The 22,603-nt window shown below is 31.8% G+C and overlaps 1 pseudogene; it reads right to left on the reverse strand.

The window, feature by feature from the left end:
- Positions 1-939: 939 nt before the first annotated feature.
- On the reverse strand, positions 940-22,596 carry LOC119081889 (annotated as a pseudogene).
- Positions 22,597-22,603: the final 7 nt, after the last annotated feature.

The raw sequence follows: 22,603 nt of genomic DNA on the forward strand, positions 1-22,603 counted from the left end.
ACCACGTTTGGGCCATATTTCTAAGGATTGGTGAAGATTAAACCTTTTATAAATCTTTATTAGGATGTTCCCGTGCCATTTTCACATGTAAAATATTCTAGTATTTTGCTAACTACAAAATATTGTTGTTGTGCATGAAGTTCTAGAGATTTTTTTTAAATTAAAAAAATTGAAAATATAACCTCGAAAATTAAAAAAACTCTTACTAAGCTAAGCAAATAATATATTTATCTCAAAGCCCGTTCGCTCCCCTTTAAAATGACATTCAAAATAAATTTGATTCTTGGCGAATCTAAATGTGTTTAGTATGAAATCTGTTCCTTCTTTAGTTGATTGCACCTTTTGCTTTATAAGAGCAAGCTGGTCAGACCACATGGCTTATTTTTGTATTCGTTAACGGTAATAGATGACTAGCCGTTTTTAAAAGGTGAATTTGTTCGAGTTTTGTTTTCTACACATCACGTACACCATTACATAAATCTCAGTAAAATGTCTGCGTATTACAAGGTGACTTAACCGTAGTACTCTTGCCTATTTCATAAAGATGTATCAACTTTCGCATCAAATTTAAACTAGCTTACCAATTTTATTCGTTTGTCACAAGACTTCCATAATTGTGTACAAATAACACTTTTATTAATCTTTGCTCTTGAAATTAAACCAATACAGATGTAGAATTTATGATTTTTAGAATGAGACAAATCAAAGATATCGAGCAATAAGTGCCTGATAACGATCAAGGTGTTCGTTTATATCCTCGGTTCAGCAACGAGGATTTGAATTTTCTTTTTTCTTTTTTAAATGATTTTTGATTTTTTTACTTTGTTTTGACTGCAAAGGCCTAACATCGGCGTATAGATCGATGCATAGGACTATATTTTACTTGGAAGAAATTCTGACTGACGATGTGTTTTTAAATATTTTTTTTTGTAAATAATACAATGGCTAAAAATGACAAAAGCATCTATCTAAATCTCGAAGTTCATCATTCTTACCACTACACTACAAAAACAGATCGTACAAAATGGACCAAGACTTAACTTTGTCTTTTATTTAGTACAACCTAGAAATAAATGCAACCTACTTTTTACGGAGTGACAGAAATTTTACGATATAACTCGCCAGTGCTGAAATTTTCTAATGTGAGACTTTTAATGAATGAATATAGTTAATAGGGTGGATCGATTTTTTACCAATTTTAAAATCCACACAGAAAAAACTTTTTACATCAATAATTTTTCGTTTCCGACGTTTGTGAGTAGCGTACGTGCACTCGAAAATCGCATGTGGAAAATCAACATTTTATAAAAAGTCTGGTCATCCAAGCCAATGAAACGAAAAAGTAATGATGCAAAAAGCTTAGTTTCTTCAAGCTACACATGCGACTGGTTGTGGATTTGAAAGTTGGTAAAAATCGATCCACCCTAATAGTTATAATTCCATTTGACACAAATAATATCCGTTCTCTGAGTGCAGTGAGTTGATTCAATAACATAATTACGTAACTCATTAAAAGTTTGAACCCTTAGTGAGGATGAAAGCTTGCTTATTTTTTATATATGTTACAGAACAGTCAATCTTTATTCGTCTTTATCACACAGTTGTCCTAAAATATTCTCTACGTGAAGTGCTACAAATTTAGCTTGAAGAGTCTTTGCAATTTCTTAATTTCTTAGTGTTTTCTTTAAATTTTATATTTTAGGTTATTTGTCTTTGTTTTCAACTTATATTTATGATTCCAACGTTCTAACAAAAGTTTAAGTTGTTCGCTATTAATGTTCAATCGTTGAAACGTTATTTAGGTTGAAGCTCAAGTCTGATACTCGTTAACCACGAACACTGATTTCCTTTTTTCTTTTCTTTTTGCAATAAACACTTACCAAGAACTTATACCAAGATTTATGCATTTTTATGCAAACTTATATGCTAGTTATACATAATTATTTCAATGTGCAGTTAAACGCATGTTTTTCCCATTTCTTGTAAAATTTCTTTTAAATTTTATATTTTCATATTTTTTGAATTCTTAATTCGTAATGGAATTTACTTAAATTAATTAAATATTAACGTGTCGAGAGTAGGCAAATTTAATTACAAGAATTTATTGTAAGTATAGTAAAACGAAATCACTCCATTTTTAGACTTTCAATGTTCGTCATGGAATATTTTTTATTTTTCTTACAGCAAAAACAATTCTTTGAAATTATACAGTTTGATGACACAAATAGTAGATTACTATACCAGGGAAGTAATGTGATACCTCGTATCCAGATAAGTAAACGTATCAGAGGACTTTCACTCATCTGGATACGAGATATCATATTTTTTCCCGTGTGCCGCATGCTATTTTAATTAACGAGCGAGGTAAAGGGTTTTGGCCCTATTACCTCCCTAGTAAAGTAAAATCAATTTACTCTTCAAGTGATCGCTATAATATAGACTAAAACAATAAATAAGTTCGTTCACAAAATACTGCAACTGCAATGACGGGGTACTGATCACATTCCGTCATGGAGAATCGTTTGAGTCACTACCAAATGAATGCATTGGAAATAATGGATACCAACCTCCAACATGTTGCGATAAATTCAACTTATCCAATGATAGTTCGGCCCCACCAAGACCCTGATTGTGCTCAAAGCCAATGCATCTCTGCCACACCATTATAACAAGATTTCTTCCAAACACATCAGCGGTCTGTGACAATTTTATTTATTATATTTTTACCGTCAAATTTCAATAGCCCGAAGACACTTGTAGAACGTTCAAAATGACTTTATTACCTGATATTTTAATGTTTGTTTGTATAACGGTTCAGCAGCATGTCGCACTACCCTTGTCTTTTTTTTATGGCGCAATCTGTCGCCGTCTCTCAGATAACACTTGACATATGTGTCGGGAGGTGTTTCACAATCAACATTAACGATGTTACGTGCAGATATTACCTGATGGTGGCGAAATATATTTTTTCTTAAATAATTGAATGTGGTGATTGTGATTTACTTAACATTTCATGTAGATAACAGACAGATTTAATCAGTGGAAACGTTTGTAAAGATAATGACGGGACGACGGTTATCCATCTAAAGTCTATTTTCTTCATCTGAAATGTTTCATTATTAAAATTTTGCTACCATCGCATGAAAGCCTTGATAGAAGTAGCTATACATTTACGGCTATTTGATCTGTGTCTTCGGTCTTGTTCTCAATTAAAAATTTCATGAAACAGAGCGCAGTAGAATTGTACGTATAGTCGAGTTAATAAAGAGATGTGACGCAACTGATTCGGTACATGAGATTTTACAATATGTCAAAACTCAACTCCTACAGTCGATGTAAAATTTTATCTGACACAAAACAGCCAGACTCTGCAAAGCTTTATTCTCACGAGAGCTGAACTTACTTATAATGAATGTACAAGTAATAATTTGCATCTCTTGTTAGTAGAACACAAGTGGATTCAATTAAGTTCAAATTTGCACTAAAAATGTTCAAAGCAAATATTTGCTTCATTTTTCACTTGGAATTAAGCATACTTCCACCGACTTACAACAAACAGAATCAGAATCAGGAAAATAAACTTTAAATTACCATTGTGCCACCGAGAATTGAAATACGACTCTTTTCAGCACTCATTTTAGTGTTGTAAAGTGACTTATTTCAGCACCCGTTTGAAGGGATATTTCAACACTCAAAGCGGTGTTGTAATCTAATTTGTATGAGTTATTACAGCATTCGTTTTAGAAAATGCAAAGCAATGTGATCGATCAAATTTGAAGAGTGATTGTTTACCATGAAAATTATGATTTTTTGGGCATTTGTCTATTTCAATTCTCGGTTGGCACAAAGCATGATGTGGTACACGTATTGTAATGAGATTTTTTCAGCACACGACCCAATTTTCCTTACTCGCTCCGCTCGTAAGGAAAACTTGGGTCTAGTGCTGAAAAAATCAACATTACAATACTTGTAACACAACATACTATTATAATATTAAAGCTGGCACAACGAGAGTCATAATTTATATATTATGTTCGGATATGTTCGACTATAATAAATGTCGAAAAGCTTAATATTCTTGAAAACTTGTTCACATACAATGTATAATATACCATCCATTTTATGCTTCCAAAGAAATGAGTTTGCAAAAATTGAGGTTTTTTCTCATCTCTCTTGTTACAATAATATGACTCGGATATCATGGGAATATGAATTCACACCTAAAAGGACTTTCGGAAAGAAAATACGTGTGGAAGTTTAAGTTTTATGATAAATGATTTTGGATAAACGGTTGACTTCCGTATGCAGTCAATCGAGAAATTTGAATTTTATATTCTTTTTACAACTTGAATTTTATACATTTTTTTTTCAGAATTTATTCCATTGAGTCGTTACACTCAAAGTCAAAATTGATTGAGTTTTATTCGAATGTAATATATCATGGTTTCGATGATTAATATTCATTTGACAATGTGGTGTGGGAATAATATTCTCCGAAAAGAACAGCACATGCAATAATTTGAGTTATTTGTTATCGATTCACTGTTTCAATGCAACTGATGTTCATTAAACAGCCTCAATATCAACACGCACAATGCCTTGTTAGCGATGGTGACATTGTGTGACAAAATGTATGAGACAGTGGTTTTGGTGAGGATTTTCATGTTTAAAAAGTTTGAATTTCAACTCCATGACCCTTATTACACAGAACTGGAATTTCTAAAATCCCTGGTCAATTCAAAGACTTGATTCATGTTTGACACACTGTGACTGTTATGCGAGACTATGCGTGTCTTTGAATAATAAAAACTCAATTGTCCGTTTCATTTCTCTGTTGAATGTAACGATTTTTTTTAAAAGCAAATGCGGAAAAACTGGTGTGATGTATGTCAAAAGGTGTGGCCTCTCTTCAAAGACTAGTTCCCACAGCACCAAAGCAAGTCATGTGCAAAACAAATCAATAACGTTCCTTTGCCTTACCTCAACTTCAATAGTTCCCTTTATTTTGAAAAGTCCTAATTTCAATTCGCCATAGCGGCCAGACGTTAAACGATATCCTTTCGGTTGAACCTGTCCTGGACCAAGCACCACATACGGTTCTTTCGGTGGAATTATTAGACTTTTCGATAATGTTCCTGATCCTTTCCATGGTGGTGTTCTATCATCGTCCGGTGGGCTCAATTTGTTTATAACCATTCCGAGTGTTCGTTCCGATATTTCCATTACACTGTCCTTGCGAGCTCGACTTGATCCTTGAGTGGTAAACGATTCAAAGCATTAAAACGTATGAACGATAGAAAATAGAATTGGGTTCAATTAGGGACAGTTATAAGTTTAAAACTGTATGTTTCAGTCGCTCAATTGTATATAATTTACTGAATTATTTATTAATAGAACCTGCCCGGGAAGAAAATCTCGGTTCATTGAGACGTGTTAATTTGTAAGAGTAAACGACGTTACGTATCAAGCGCGATAATTATGATGAAAAATGAATGAAACGAATAAACTTTTCAAACTGTTCTCAAAATGTATTGAATGAAATTGAAATACATTGACCTTGTGGTTGGATCGCTTGTTTACACAACAAACGCAACAAGCAGAAAATTTGTTTATTTTCATAATTTTACTATAATCTGATATGAAGTTTATATTTACACAAAAGAATGAAAGTTAACAGAGTAGAAAATATTTAACTGATCCCATTATAATACTCATACCCGTATTACTTCACTGCAACGGAAAACGTTGATATACCCGTTTAATAAAGAATTCTATTTCAGAATAATAAATTCGCAAAATACGAAATCAGATTTTTTTTCTTCTTTGCATAAATACCAGACGGTATGAATACCTTCACTTAAACATAATTAATTTTAATTAGAAAACACACCAAAAAAACTTAAACAATTTCATGCGAGAAATTAATAAATAGTTGAAACAAGTTTGCTTTAGCAACGCGATAGCACAATGTAATGCTTTGAGGTTTTCAGCAAACGGTGTAATTTCATTTATTGTGCCATGTCAAAAGGTTCACCTCAGGGTACATTCAAGATCCGTTAAATGAGACATACGCTTTCTATTTAGCGAGCATAAAAGGTAGCAGCGTACCATCATACCGTGACAATTGACACTGTTCGCTCCAAAATGGAATGACCAAACCATTTATTTTTTTTAAAATTTTGTGTAAATATGGACTATTTTGGAATATTCGCAAATGAATAGTTCTCGGTGAGTAGAAGCAGTATTTTGTTAAAAACGTATAAACTTAGTTAAATTAATCGGGCCTGATAGCCTAAGCGTCCCATTTTATGCTCAAATGCAAAAAGCGTTTGTGTTTAATTTACGCTTACAATTCCGATGCCTTTTTTTCAATCGTAAAAACGGTACATACTCCATACAAGCAAAAACAGATCTCAGAAAATTTCTGTGTAATTTTAATTATTTAAATTTAACTTTACAAACACAACTCAAACAATCTACAAGAAAAACAACAGTAATGCATTCAAAGAACAAACAATTTGACAAAATGCATTCAGAGAACAACAGGTACATAACGCAAAGAAACTTTTTGTTTTAACAACAACAAAAAATTGTAACTTTATAACAGTTAAAGTCAACATTTAAATCAAAACCAAACAACAACAGTCTACATCTTACCACATGAGAATAATATTTAGAAATGTTCATTTTGTGCTTTAAAGGTGGTGTTTGTATTTTTATTTTTTAGTAGAAATCCATTACTGCGTGAAATTAAATTAAGAAGAAAATGGTGGAGTGTTTCTAGATTCATTTCAATAATGTATGCACTATTGGAGTGTTTAGCAAGTGTAGGTTCAAGACTAAATTGAGCTCTTCCATAAACAAGGTTCACTTTTAAGGTTTTAGAATGCATGGATGATGGATAGATTAATGATGATTAGGTGGCGTGGTTAATGCTGGAAAAAGGAACCTTTTTTAAGGACATTAAGAATAATTGAAATATTTTAACATTTTTCTGAGGATCCAATAACCTATTGGCTATATCGTCTGATATACACACAGTCATTACAAAAATAAGAATAAAGTGACTGGCAAAATATAGACAAATATTATTTTACAACTAATGAAGTAAAAGATTTTCCTTTAATCTTCTGATAACAATCAGAGAAAAATTGTACAGTTGATATGTTTGCTGTCGTTGTAAGGTTACAAACAAAATCTTTGAATCTACAATTGCAATGTTTTTTTTCATCGACAATAAATTGTATCGTTTTTGATGTTGAAACGAAGAAAGTAGGTGAAAAATGCGATAGTTCGGAACATAAAACATTAGCGTGATTCATATTCATCTATTTCATTTTGACAAGGAGGAGAATAAAGCCATTTGAAAATTAATATACTTACGTCTAGATGTTGGCCTTTTTTCGGCCGCTGACAAACTCATTGTTCTACCCAGTTCTCCTTTCACGGCTTTTAAAGATTTCAGTATTTCATCCGGGTCGCGACGCACACATGATGATCGTCGTCTATTATTCAAATATATTGTCGGAGGTGGAGTCGCTTCACCATCCTTGGCTTCTTGTTGCTCACGATCTTGAAAGGATGATCGCCGCGATCCCGGTAACGATCTTGAAAAGTCCTTTCCTAATTGATAGACTTCAACCTCTAACGTTTCAGACTGAGATGAGCCGCGTCGAGAACCGGCCACCCATGCATGATCCGGATGTAACAATGAAGTTCCATCACCAATCGAATCCACATCATCTGATACGGATCTTTGCAAATAATCGTTTCGTCTTCCATACCGATTATGGTCGACACTGATTGAACCACGTGGAGACACACTTGGTGATCGATTCATTGAGCCCGACCGCAAACTTCGCGGATCTTCTAATCGATACCATATAGCCCGATCATCCAGAAAAGCTTTCTGTAAATCAACACTTGTTTCACCTAAGAATATCGATTCGGTGTGCGGAACCAAATCCCATAGTTGGATGTCTACAAAACGATCCATCAGATTGTCTGGCGATATATTCGAGAACGATAATGTGGCGTTCCATATTGGATTTTGCGTTGGTACTGATACCTCCGTTTGGGCAACATGACCATCGCCACTGAAGCATATTTTTGGTAAGTGAACATTTTACATCGGACGTAATTTCGATTTACTTACGTTTTTGGCAATATTCTAACTTTGGCGTATGCTTCGGGATAAATACCAAATCCATAACTATCGTCGCGCGGAGCTAGATCATCACCGGCCATCAATGACACAACAAGTTCACTTTTCTCGCTGTGATACCATACTTGTAGTTGAACTCTACCGCTCACTTGCTTTTCTCGTGCAATCTGTTCCTATAATGTTATTTGTTTCACTTTAATTTTCGTATTTTCATTTCATTTTCATTATTTATAGTAAAATTTCAAATTTAAATTATTTTACATTTTTTTCCCTTTATTTACTTGGTTTCTTTATTTGAAATTTATCTCTTTATTTGTGATTATTATTTTACTATTTTATACGGACGATCATTAACTAGCATGCAAATAAATAAAGAAAATAATTGTTGCGTGAACTTGCTGTGCGTGACTGAGGGTGTTGTGTAAAATGTTACAATATACTTTCAGCATTAAGCTTCAACAAAAATACTAACTGAATAAAAAAGGCAATAACCTGATTAAGATGTTTTGAGTTATGTCTACATTATGTTAACATTATTCCACAGGAAAAATACTCTCGGCTCGCCGCATTCATTGACAAAGTGATAAGAAAAATACAACAAAAGTTGGATGTTTATGTCTATGCCTTCTAAAACACCGTAAAATCTCTAGTCAATGTCTGTGTCATCAATTTTTTCTCCTTGCTATTTTGTATGCTGAAGAGGAGCAACAAATAAATTAACCAATTTGCATAGTAACGCGGTGTGAGAAAGACTATAGACAAATTTGAATAATTTTCCCCGAAAATGTTAAACTAATTTGGAGGTTCTTACGCCTGGTTCAGTCTTACAATGACGTTATCAATAAGACAACGTAATAATAGTGTGCCAGAACGGTGAAAAAAAAATCATGAAACTCGACGGTCGTTTATTAACGGTTGTCGTTTTAGAAAGACCTTAAATGAAATTATAATTAATTAAGGAGTTATGTCAGAGGAAACATTTCGGGTAGCTAACTGAATTAATTTAAAATTAAGAATTGATTGCGGTAATTGGTTGGTCAATCGAAACGTATGAATGATTGAACATTATTTATTGAACACGAGTTATGAATGAGAAGTAGTGTAAAGATTAAGAGTACATCTTTACTTCATTCTTGAATCAAGAATCTTGATAAAATTTCGTTTATCTTGGTACTTTCGGTCAATATAAATGGAATGGGTGGACATTTTTGTACAATAATCTGATTGATTTTTTGGGAAAGTAATTTATTTTCGTAGTAGCCTCCATGGACAAAACGTTACGAGTTAGGCTTTAGTCTTGACATAGTCCAAAATGTTAGGCTTAATCCTTTATTAGTGACCCTTTCAAGTAGCAACGCAGCCTTCTATCATTTCAAAATGCGAAGATTTAATAAGTACTTCTTATCAAAAGACGGTTTCTTTCAAAATTGAATTGTTTTTCTTTGAAAACATAATATCAAAAACTTGAATCCTCAAACTTACTTGAAGGTAAATTTTCCATTCTATCAAGAGATTCGCAGTATTGGGCCAATTACCTTTTTTATCGATCTACTTCTCTACAAATCATTATACTCTATACTAACCATATTGAAAGCCTAACTACCTTCATGCAAAGAAGCAAATTCGCATAATCACATCATGCAGTCTGCAGTCATAAATTAACTAGTTGAGCACTACCATACTAACGTTTAATAAAAACTAATATATTTTTGCACTTGAATATTTGTTTCGACATGAGTAATGAGTATACATTTGAATAATATTATACATACAAAGTCAAAGTTCTTAACGTTAAGAAACTGTTCAGTGTGGTTTTCTTTGATCTTTGCATTTATTTTCAATTTAACGTGCATTTCTTTCAATAAACAGTTAATTGATATTTAAATTGTAATTTTGATATATGTAAAGCTTTTAGATTGATTTCTTTCATATGCATTTTACTTAGATGTTTTACTATTGATTTTGAAGTGATGTTGTTTTGGACCATTTCAAATATTTTTTTTGTGTTTATAAAATTTGTTTTGTATTTAACATTCATTATAATATAATATGCTTTTACATTCATAACAAAAATCGTTCACAAAATATTATTGCTTAGAATTCCGCTTGTTAAAAATATGTACAAAATTATATATTTAAAAAAAAAATCTTTCGATAATCCGGGTTCATGTTAGCAACAGATAGTAAAGGAATTATATTGATTTCAGCACGGAACATTCCCTTTTATCGAAAGGTTTTTTTCGCTTCAGTTATTTGTTTTTTTTTTCCTTGAAAGTTCATCTACAAAATACCGTTTAAGTAGCATAACTCGTGCCAGCTGGGATTACATTAAAAGAAAAATAATAAAGAAACAAAATATTGAGTTCTTGGCGTGCGATATTTAGATAAATCTATTGAATAACGTAGATTTTAAAATACCTAGAATATTTGCTTCATATTTAAACAATAATCGCTTCTTAGTTATTACGAACTGTAAATTTTATATTCATTTTTATAAGTTAAAATAATCTCTTTTTACATTCTATTTATTCAGTCAAATGCATTTACTATTTGCAAGGCACTACCAATCGAAACAATAAAATTTAACAAAAGGAGAAATTTATTTCATCAACAAAAAAACATAATTTAAACAGAAATGACTAGTTAAGTTGTTATTATTGATGTATGTAATATATATTTACAGCAGACATTTTATTGAAAAAAAAAAAAATTAAAAAGAAAATTTCAACGAAAAATTATTACCGTTTGTCATTTCAGTGAAGCTTCTGTGATTTCTTCTTCGAGATGAACTATCTACTAGTAAAATTTATTAACATTGTTCGGAATACCAACATTTTCAACATTTGATTGGCTCACGTTTTTGAGCTAATTACTAGATGTCATTGTGTGTTAAATGAGTCTACTCTTTTAATAGTTCTCGTACAAAAAAAACATGACATAAACTACACAGTGAAAAGTGTGGCAAATTTTACTTTATTCCTACGGTATGGTCATACATTTTACTGCCTTAACTATGATGTCTAACTCGTGATCGAACATAAATTGTTTTTGCAAGCATAATACCTCTCTTTCTAATCAGTTAGTTAAAAATATTGTTTGTGACAATTTTTTTCGACTTTTTTATTGAAAATATATTAAAAAGTTCCATCATCCTCGCAGCTTTGAGGTGTAGCATTACCATGTCATCAGTGATGGCCTTTTGAGGGTATTAAGCCCATTTTTAAACATCGTAACCACAAATGATCGAAAAAAAATTCATCGCTCTAAAAAATCGTTTGGACCCTTTCTTTAAAAAAGTGGATATCCTTGCAAAAAATATAAATCTTTTAAAGAAAATCATCAAACTCCCTATAGTCTTGCAACCCTTTGAAATTCTAAAAAATTTCTCTGACATTCTAAGAAAATTCTCGTATGATGATTATCCCTAAAAGAGTTGTTGGCCATAAAACGTGTTCATTAGCAGTATTTATTCTTTTCTTTTCTGACTTTGCGTCTCATTGACGAGCTTTTTTTAAGCTTCTTGTTTAAGAAGAAAGCGATCTGGAACGAATCAAAGTTCAGAACATAAATGCCATACAACGCATAAAAACTTAGGGTTTTATATGGAAATGTCAATTATAACACTTAAGGTGGAACTATACGCTGTTATTATATGTTTTCAATGTTAAATTTGAAAAAATTACATAAAAACCTTAAATCCGAAAGTTGAGAACAAAATCCCACTCAAATCGTATAAAATGATTCTTAAGGTTTTTATTTGTTTAGATGGTATATTTTTAAGAATTTAATTCTAAATTCTCCATAAAATTCTTACAGAAATCCTAAAAATTCTAAAATTTAAGAATTTACAAATTTTGGAATTAGTAATTCTTTAAGAATTTTACGGAATTTTTAAGAATTAAATTCCTGAAAATATGCCCCAACCTGCTAGTTATTTCTGGACTTCGGGTCTTTAAGTTTTTCCACTATTTATATTTAAACAATGTGAAACCGGTTTATAAGCTAAAATTTTTTGATTTGTAGGGCAGATAAGCAGCAGACCATAAAATTTTTATTTGAGTTAAGTTTAATAATTTGTGTCAGCGCAAAATCGATCCCTTGCCTGTCACTAATATTCAATCTTCCGAATGGATGCGATGAGTTGTGATACGATTAAGAAACACAAAACAAATGTTAGTAGCAAAACGCAGATACAATAATTTTAAATTACAATATTTTTATTTTATAATATCACTAGAGTATAATAATGTCTTTTAACTAATGATAACAAAATTTTGCATTTTTTTTTCTTTTACTTTACTTATCACACTGATTTATTTATTATAATTTTGCCCATATTAACAGATCAAATGATTCAATTATGCTATAAAAGTATAAAACAAGGAAAAGTTTACATTAAAAAAAAAACAATAAACCAAATTGCAATCAATCCAACCTTTGACAGAGAAATTACAAATTTCATGGATGTTTCCATACCATGTTTAGTATTAATAGAACTAATTAAATTAAAAAAGATATTAAGAATCTAACGTCTATGTTAAGACAGTCCCATCTGACAAGAGTTATATATATTTATTTGTATCAATAGTTTAATTTATCAGGAATTTCTTTTACAATTAATAACAATGTAAAAAATGGCTACCAAAAAGGAAGATTTTATACCACATCGCATTTTTTTTTGTTTAGAGGGGGAATAAATGTTTTCAGGTTTGATTTTCAGTTATTAGAATCTAGTTAAATATAGATATGTTTCTATTGTAGAATTTGTATTTTTATAACACACCTAATAAAATATATTTTTTTATTTGTTTCTCAATAGCAAATTTGCGTCTAATTAAAAATATTTTTTATCCTTTTTTTTCATCTATTTGCAATTTAAATTAAATTTAGTTAAACAAAAAAAAATTTTTACTTTTTACTTTTATTTGTTCACTTTTATTTTAATCTCACAATTTGTATAATCTACGACAAATAAACACACATCGATTATTACACTGGTTACAAAGTTTAATAACAATAAATTCCTTCTATAATATGCTGATATATATCTGTGTTGTATTTTGTATAATAATGTTTACTGAGTATATGGATGTCAAGTACAATTTTATTGTTTACTCAATGTGATGTTGTAGCACTTGTGCACACATTTATATTGATCATGTGAATTATTAAGAATCTTCTTTTTTTCGTCTCCCCATTAATAATCACTATGAATTTTGAAAATAAACTCATAAATGTATACACAAATAAGAGAGCATTTATAATGAGTTTGGGATGAGTTTAATGAGATATAATAATAATAATAACAATAATAATAATGATATTGACAAAAAATCTACACATCAACAATATTTATCATTTTATATTATTAATTAAGTCATTTGATTTAAGTAATTATTTTATTTTGCTTTTTAACATTTACTTCCCTACCATCGTAATAAATCTGAATGGGGATTTACTTTTATTACGATCTTTCAAATACTAGACATACATTTCTATTTTGTGGCAGCTCTGTATTAACATACAGCCGAGGAAATATAAAATCTGACAATTTCAATTCCAATTCATTTCACATAGACCGTACATACACATAACGTACTCATGTGGTAACGTATGCGAACTGAATTGAATTAATTCGGATTGAAATTGTTGGATGCCATAATTCCTTCTCTGTAATTGGAATTTACAATTTTGTTCAGTCGAAATTCCATCATATTACATTTTTATTAAAACATTCTTTTGACAACAGGATCGAGTACTTCTAATATTCCGTAGAAATAAAACATGACCGAACATGCCACAAAAGGATGCCTTTCCTTAAATATTACATCTAAAATTATGTTAGAAATGTATAGGCCGAATTGTATATTTTGTTATGAAAATGATGCGAAAACTAAAGTTTGAATAATAAATCCGCCAAGCTTAGGAAAATTATGAACTATTCATTAATGATGAATGGTGCTTTTTTTAGGTAGTTTCTGTTTTTAATTAATTCTATTGAACGAAAAAACGTTAAGACAGTACAGTTGATATAGAAAGTAAATTCGATCAAAAGGAGTGGGAGACCAACAGTTTTGTTTGGCTTTCACATTACGAAGATAATCTGGTGTCAAAATGAGAATTCAGGGACAGGAATCGCAAGTATCATACACCATTTAACGGAGAATTCTATCATAACTGTGCAAAACAGTACCAACATGCAAAATGTTCGACTACTTTCTTTGTTTTCCCTTGTCGAATTTCAACAGAATCACACCGGAAGTTGGAAGACTTTTCATGAAGCGAATTAAGGATCAAAATAGATTTGACGTTTTTTAGAAACTCAATGTTTGCCCAAAGCTTTTACAGATAGTAGCAACATTAATAATTTATATTCCCATTCTATCAGTTTAAATGTTTGACAATACACCTGTAAATAATCAATACAGTCCGAACGACCCACTGGTCATATTTCAACAGATTTAATTGGCACAATTCGGTAAAGTTTGCTTTTCATAATGCGTACCAAATATCGATTGGCAAAATTAATGTGTTCAGGTTACAAGCTCTCGCTCGAATTCAGGATTTATTTTTTGATAATTGCAATTTTACAAATTCTCTGAAAGTTCTGTTAATTGAATTAATTAAAAGTAAAAATGAATTCTTCAGATTTTGAACCCTACCTCGAAAAATTCAATTCCAGAAATATTCGATGAAAACATATTCACTTCACATCATTGTAACGAAGTTCGTTAAACGAACACATCCCAATGATGAACATTGTAAACTGTTATAAGTAAGGGATAAGTTATTTTCTACTAATGAGACTATATTAATAAAAGGAAACAAAATGATATGCGGAAAAAAGAGCATTCTAGTTGGTACAATATCATTTCGAACGAGAATTGTTTTTCTTATGCAATTTACAGGCAATCCGACAAGAACGAAGGATAATGAAAACATTGTTATGGTTCACATCATTTGGCTATAATCAACTGTGTTGCTGCATATGTTTCCTTATTACATTTAATGGGTTCTAAACTTGAGAACTCCATTCCTCTCATGCTCTATTCACCCACGCAAGAGCTTCATATTTCCGACAATCAAAATACTCTGTTTCAAATATAGAAAGACTGCTCTCAAGAAAAGTATTCGTTTTTTTTCTGTTTTATCTCTATTTAGATGTTTCCGAGTAAAAAGCTTCTTAACAACATTTATCCTCTTTGGATGTTGTTTACCATAACATTAATTTATTCCTTTTAGTGTATTTTGGTGTAGACAAAAATCTATATGTTCATAAAAAAAGAAAAAGTAACACACTGTCAAACCCTTTTTGTACTGTAACTGAGTGTCAGAATGACATAATGGAAGTAAAGAAGACAGAAAAAAATGAAAATGTTTTTTGTTGCCGAATATGTGCCAAGAAACAAAAATTATTGAACAAAAAAAAATATTTATTTTTATTTTCGGAAATAATGTGGCATGGCGGTGACTAAGTAAATAAAAAAGAAAATTTTTTAAATTTATTCTTGTTCACTATATTAAAATGATTGTGCATTGAAAGTTTAGCAAAAATTTATACCGGGGTTTTTGGCAATTTCCTTCTCGTCGGCGATGAAGGAGATTTATCCGTTGTTGTTTCATTATCTGAAAAAACACATAAAAAATATCTTATCCACACTCAAATGGCTCAAATTTAAATGTGTAACACATCCAATTGTTACAATTTGTTCAAAAATCTACAAACTATTGACCACTTTAGAAAAAAGTCTAGCGTAGCCACAAATATAAGTCACACAAGGTCATTGCGTTTTCGTTTCGAATTTTGTTGATCCGAGGCGAAGCCGAGAAAGAAGTACAATAAATTTAAAAAGTTCGCATTGACGCAGAACACAAATTCTTGATTCCTGTTTCCAATGATATTTGAATTCGTATTGGTGATCTTAAAAACTAGCATAAACGTTGAATTGAGTAAGTTGCGACAGGTTTTCCATGCCCTTTTGTATTAACACTGGACAATTATAGTTGCATTTCACCAACCTGATGCTTTTGGTTGAATTATTTGAAATAACATAACGAAAAGAACAACGGGCATTTATTCGATAGGTACTTTATTATTAGACTCAGATAAACAATCACGGAACGTTTAACACGTGTTGGACGCTTAATGAAATAAATCTGATTTAGGATTGTCGTGTGTCTTAAAACACGAGCGTGCTAATGAGTTGGGTTTTCTAATAATAAAATGATGGCATTACTAAACTTTGTTTTGTGGTCGTACGTATTTATTGTGCGCTTAACGAAATACTAAAGACATATTTGGCAAGATTGGTTCATGCTTGATTACCGGAAAAATCATTCATTTATAAAGTCAACTCACCTGGTACTAAGCCCAAACCAGTCGCATCACCGCCTGACTTTCTAGGCCCACTTTGATTTCCACCACTTCCCGGAGGAGGATCATCCAACAAGTCACACATACGAAAATCGGTCGCATGTTCTACCAATAGATCGACAACATCACCAGTTCTGTCCATTATTGAGCAAACTTCTTCAAAACTTCGATCTATTAATGATACGCCATTCCATTCTAGTATCTGTTAAATGAGAAAACAGTCAGTAAAAATGGAATGAAACAACATCATGTGAGGGTGTATATGAAACAACCACAAGGAATTTTTGTTTTAGAGATAATATGGTGAAAGAGAAATTATATTCAATGACTCGTGTTGTTGGTGACGACATATAAAACTTATTTTCAATGGAGAAAACGTTTTGGTGTTACACATAATCAATGGATTTTAAATAGCACATTAGTGACCAACCTTATCGCCTTGCTGTAATCCACCTTTTTCTGCTGGACCACCTGGAACGGTCCATACAATATAAGCAAACAAACGTCCATCGGCACCAGTCTTTCCTCCAACGACACGCATTCCAAATCCACGTGCTGTAAGAGACAGACCATATCGATTAACGTAAAATTAGTTTGGAAAAAATATGGCTATTTGTAGAAAAAGAAGAAAGAATGTTTGAGTAGCAATATGGAATGTTGGTAGTACATTAAATCAACAGTCTCAACTCTGTAATCGAGAATAGTCCTGCTCATGTTTAAAAAAATCTTCCAGACCGTTTGAAAATCTGTTTTAGTATCTAGTGCCTGTCTTTGGAGTGCGTTGCCTTAAACACTATATCTGCGTCAAAGATATCGAAAAACTTCACGAAAATTCATGAAATTTGAAGTCACTTCATCACAAAGTCAGCAACAGCACCATCTCTTAATAAGAAGGGCACTCAAAAATCGGCAATTACGTTTTTCGGTTAAACATGACCTATATCATATGTCCCTCATTTCCAACAGGAATTTTGTAGGAACCCTTTCCAACATCACATAATACGCTTTTCCCTTTGTTTAAAATCTGAAAAACACACTCACTCCCACACACATTCACACAAATAATCAACGAACAAAAAGGTACGTTAAGCTTTATAAAAACTCTTAAAATAATAAAATGAAACGACACGCAGCACTGTAATTCCTTTTCACAAACAAAATAAATACCACATTCGAAAAAAGGTATCTAAAAATCACAAAACTTCAACATTGAAAAATAACGCTCAATTAAATTTTTCGTGTGAAGTAATGTAAACAATTTCCGTTGGCATTAGCCAATCCCACTATGGCCACAAAGAAAATATGTAGACAATTTTATTTTGGAACAACAGGTCTTTCTTAACACTTTTTTTACTGGTTCTCAGCGGAATCCTCAAAATGTTTTTGATGTCTATACAAGCCTAACCTTACTGGTACTTATTGTGCTACTTAACACTCCCTAAGTGAAAACTTATATTTATGTTTCCAAAACGCCATCAAAACATTCTTTGACCTTTCTAAGCAAAAATGTTGGTATAAAAAGATACCAGTCGACTTTCTCATAAACATCATTTGTCACATTCTTTACCTGTACTAATAGAATTTTATGGGAAGCGCTGTAAAATTCGAAAATTCATACATATCGATTTCTTTACTTCACCTTACTTCTTCCATCTATCTATTGATAATACGTCGTTATATTCTATATACTTATGTGAAAATGTACTCGGTATAATATAAAGAAAAAGTTTACTGCATACAACATAAATAGTACTTAGATCGGTAAGGTGAGGCATATATGAAATACTAAACATGGAATGGAATATTATGGCATTGTTCCTTATGCTGGATTGTATGGCAAACTCATTTCAAGGGTCAAGGTTAGAGGTGATGGTTCAATACGTTAGCTTTAAATAAGGTTATTAGGCATCATATACATGGAATGAGTACAAGTGGGGCTAATCTTGTATGTTATATTGAATAAGAAAGCCAAAGTATATTCGTTCAATCTGCAGAGGGCCTTATAATGGTGACGCATAAAGGTAATACAGAAGATAAGAAAATTATCCCCATGTTTCTTTTTCGGTCGGGAAAAAAACTGTTTTGCTCTCAGTTATAGGTCCGATGTCTGTAAAATCGTTAAGATATTTTTGTATCAGTCACCAGTCACGTTTGATTGCCCCAGTTCAAGGTTGTTCTTTCAATCACCTTTCCTTCACGTTTTTTTCATTTTGTCATCCATTTTAAAACCTACTATCAATTTTTTTGTTTCAACGAAAATTCCGAATTGTAAGTCTATGTCGATTCAGGCAACAAAAAAAATCCAATTTCGAATTTAGATTTACCTCTTGCCGCCGTGGTATGAATATTGTGAAAATCACATTTTCTGTGCATAAATATATCTACATGAATAAATTTCGACGAAATCATGACTCTCACTTTTCATATATATATATACTATGCTACAATCGACCATTTATTAATTTGAAAAACAAATAGTTGAAATGAAATTTTCGATCACGAACATTCCGATGTGGAACTGTGTGCGGTTTTCAGTTCATGTTAAAATCTATTAAAAGTTGATGGTGTTTTTATGCCGACAAAGTTTATTTGTTTTTTTGGGCAATAAATTTGTTTTTTTTTGCCTCAACAATAACTCTTGTTTTCCATATCAAAAAACAGTAAAAATCTTACAGGTGCTAGGTTAAGTTTGTGACTTTAAGCATTTGACACACTGATTCTTTGACTACTTTTTTATTGATGGACAAACTTTTATTACTGGGCAAGGATTAAGCTTAAGCTTTTCCAAGCAGTCAAGCATATTACATAAATCAAATCTTTTGCTTCTTTTGATATATTGATGCAAAATCTTTTACTTCATTAGTTTCGGTAACATTTCGGTAACAAAATATTTTGCTATATAGCATTACTTAAACCTCATCATTCATTTTTCATCATCGTTGTCTGTAACAGATGACATAGGTTAGTAATAGGTCACTTTTCAGAAAGTTCACCTAGACAGTATCAGATGAGATCTTTAAAAACACATTTACGTACATCAAAGGTGTGTAAATAGTATGTTACGTACCTGCAGGAAAATTTGGGAAAACCCAGAGACTAGCGTCCGGTAAGGACTTTTCACAGTCACAAACAGTGGTGTAAAGTGCAATTAACCGCGCGCTGGCATGTAAAAATATTCTTCGAATTTTCGTACTTTTTTCAACCTTACGCAAGCAAGTAACACCTAGTTTTTGATGTTAAGGCGTTAGTTTTCCTGCCATTGATACATAAACAGCTGGAGGTTATCGCTAATTTTTTCTAATTGAAGGACAAGGAAACGATTAGTATTAACCAATCTTCAACGTAAATAAATTAAGTCAATTCAGTCAATTTTATCCTTAAGCATTTGTCTCCAGTTGTTCATGAAAAATCCAAATTAATATAATATGAATCCCCGGAATTTTTGCTGACGCTTTCGGTATCCAGATCACCCGTATAAAAATTTTAATTGCCGCACTTTTTATTCAAGAGACCGTTAAAGAAATGAACTCGAATTTTGTACTTAAAACGATATACCGCGATATCGTTTAACTTTTTTACGAGGTAAGGCAATAAACCTATAGCATTGTTATTAACTACTTTTACTACGGATTTTTATCTTGATGAGAGCCACTTAATATTTTCTACAACAAAGTATAAGAATTCAATATTGAAAGCTTCGGTTAAGCATTTAATAAATCCATGGAAATAAATTTCTATATAAATAAAACCAACTCTGCTAGAAAAAATGTCATGAATAATTGACCAATTCTTTTATATCTTTTCTTCTGTGTCTGCAAAGAACCTATGCGAGCAATATATCTCCCTAGGGACATAGATAAGAGCGTTGTTCCGTGAAGGAATCAACATTCAACTAAGCAACAGGTTCGTATATACATTATGTAGATTATCGATATATACGTTCAATATACCATCCATAAATCTTTTAGTGGCAGTTATTTAACTTACACTCTATATCCACAAACGAACGTATAATGAATCCATATATGACTCTATGAGTAAATAGAGTCGAGTCTATTGTTTATGTAGTGATGGTGATGGCTAAATTAATTCCAGATAATATACTTTACGTGTATAATGATGTATTTCAACAACATCACATGCTTCGAGAGATGTACGTGAAATGAAATATTGAGTACTGGACTACTGTCAACTAATTGATGGCACGTTTCCACACTAAAACACGAGCCGAATATTGAAATGTGGCTATTTCAGGAATCCTTTTTAAAAATAGACCTTAAAACTCTTCGGATTAATGCTCGTTCAAATGATATTTTTTTTGTTTGTATCTACAAAAAGAATTCGTTGCCATTCTGCTAAACCCGACCAACGAGAATGTATCGATAACTGAATATTTGCCGAGGTATAAAAATAAAACTTTAAAAGCTGTGTGTATTCGAGAAAAATTTGAAAATAGTCCCAAAAAGCAGTACTCCTACTGTTTCAATTACACAATGAGCGTTTAGAACCCCACCATACTCTATAGACATTACCAACGAAGAAAAGACCCTGAAACTGTCAACAACACCAACTTATTTATATAAGATTCAAACATCACAGCGTCAGTCAATCCCGCACAAGTCTTACCAAACTCATATTCACACATGAAAAAGGACAACTCAACAATAGCAAAATATGGCAACGATCATTGAATTGGAGAATAAGAAACATTATAGTGAGTCTAACTATATCATCCATGTGAAAAGTTTAATTTCCGTAAGTGTAATCATTCTTCTCTATCCCATAGCAACGGAATACAAAGAGTTAATTTTCAAATCAATTTACGGTTAATTATATAAAATCAAATTTAAATTAAATCTCATTATCAAAGCCTTTCAGTTTGACTTTGAAATCGAGTCCTATTCAATACGCACATCATAATCTGATACGAAATAAACACAAACTTTTGTTCCAACATTTGCAATGGTATAAAGTTTTAAAGCCTTGGACTGTCGTTTATTTTATCACTAAACATCTTTCTTCAGTAAACAAAATAATTTCCGAAAACATGGTACACAAAAAGGTTTACTTCTCGGAATTGTCTCATTGATTGACATTATTTAGAAAGCTTTCATGCTGTTGTTGGTATCAAAATACATGTTTTATGTCTCTAAGAGCTTTGTCGAGAAAAATAAACAGTAAACTTTAGCTATTTTAGTCTTACATAGGAAAGATACATTTCCCTAAACAAATGAAGTACTAGATTATTTTATGAAATCAACATTTCAATATATTACTCCATTTATTAAAAATGTTTCTTAATATATCATACAATATCCGTTACTGTGTTTGTTTTAACATTCGATTTAGTGCATTCGATGCTGATTCCATAAGTTTGGGAAAAAAGTGTTTTACATATTTCTATAGCCTTTGTTATAAAAAGTTGTTGTCAATGTTCATGTCAGTAAGAAAAGCTGTATTATATCAATATGGAATGAGTCGGGTCGGGTCCTTGTACTACCTTATCACTAGCTTTATATCTAATAATATGATTGTACTCACTTCTGTGTGCCTTATCGGTAGGATCACGTCTTAGTACACACGTCGTTTAGATGCACATATCGGTCCAGAGTCAACATCATGGATGACTATTTTAATAGCTTCACCATCCATTGATGTTTGACGTCGAGGCGCTTCCAAATCCTCCAAAGCTGGTGGTTGAAATGGCGTCGGTGTTAAATTAATACTTGTTGGTATTGCGCCTCTATCTCTTAGTGCAGCAATATCAGGTCTATGTAAGTAAATAGTGTAAGTAATGTAAAGTACTGTGATGACGAATAGTTACTTACAGTTGAGATCCTCTTCTTCTCATTCGTCTGTCTTCTTCAACCATTAAAACCTTGAAAAGAGAACATAAACGTTTGTTATTAAGTACAAAATTGTTTTGAGATTGATTTAAAATAATTTCTTAGAGACGAGATTTAGCTTCACGAAATTTAGTCGTCACTTACTGGACTTCCATTATCCGGACTGGGAGAATTGTCATTCTGTGGCATATCGTCGGTAGCAGCAATACGAAACGATGC

Source organism: Bradysia coprophila, unplaced genomic scaffold (genome assembly GCF_014529535.1).
Source record: "Bradysia coprophila strain Holo2 unplaced genomic scaffold, BU_Bcop_v1 contig_365, whole genome shotgun sequence".
Taxonomy (NCBI): Eukaryota; Metazoa; Arthropoda; class Insecta; order Diptera; family Sciaridae; genus Bradysia; species Bradysia coprophila.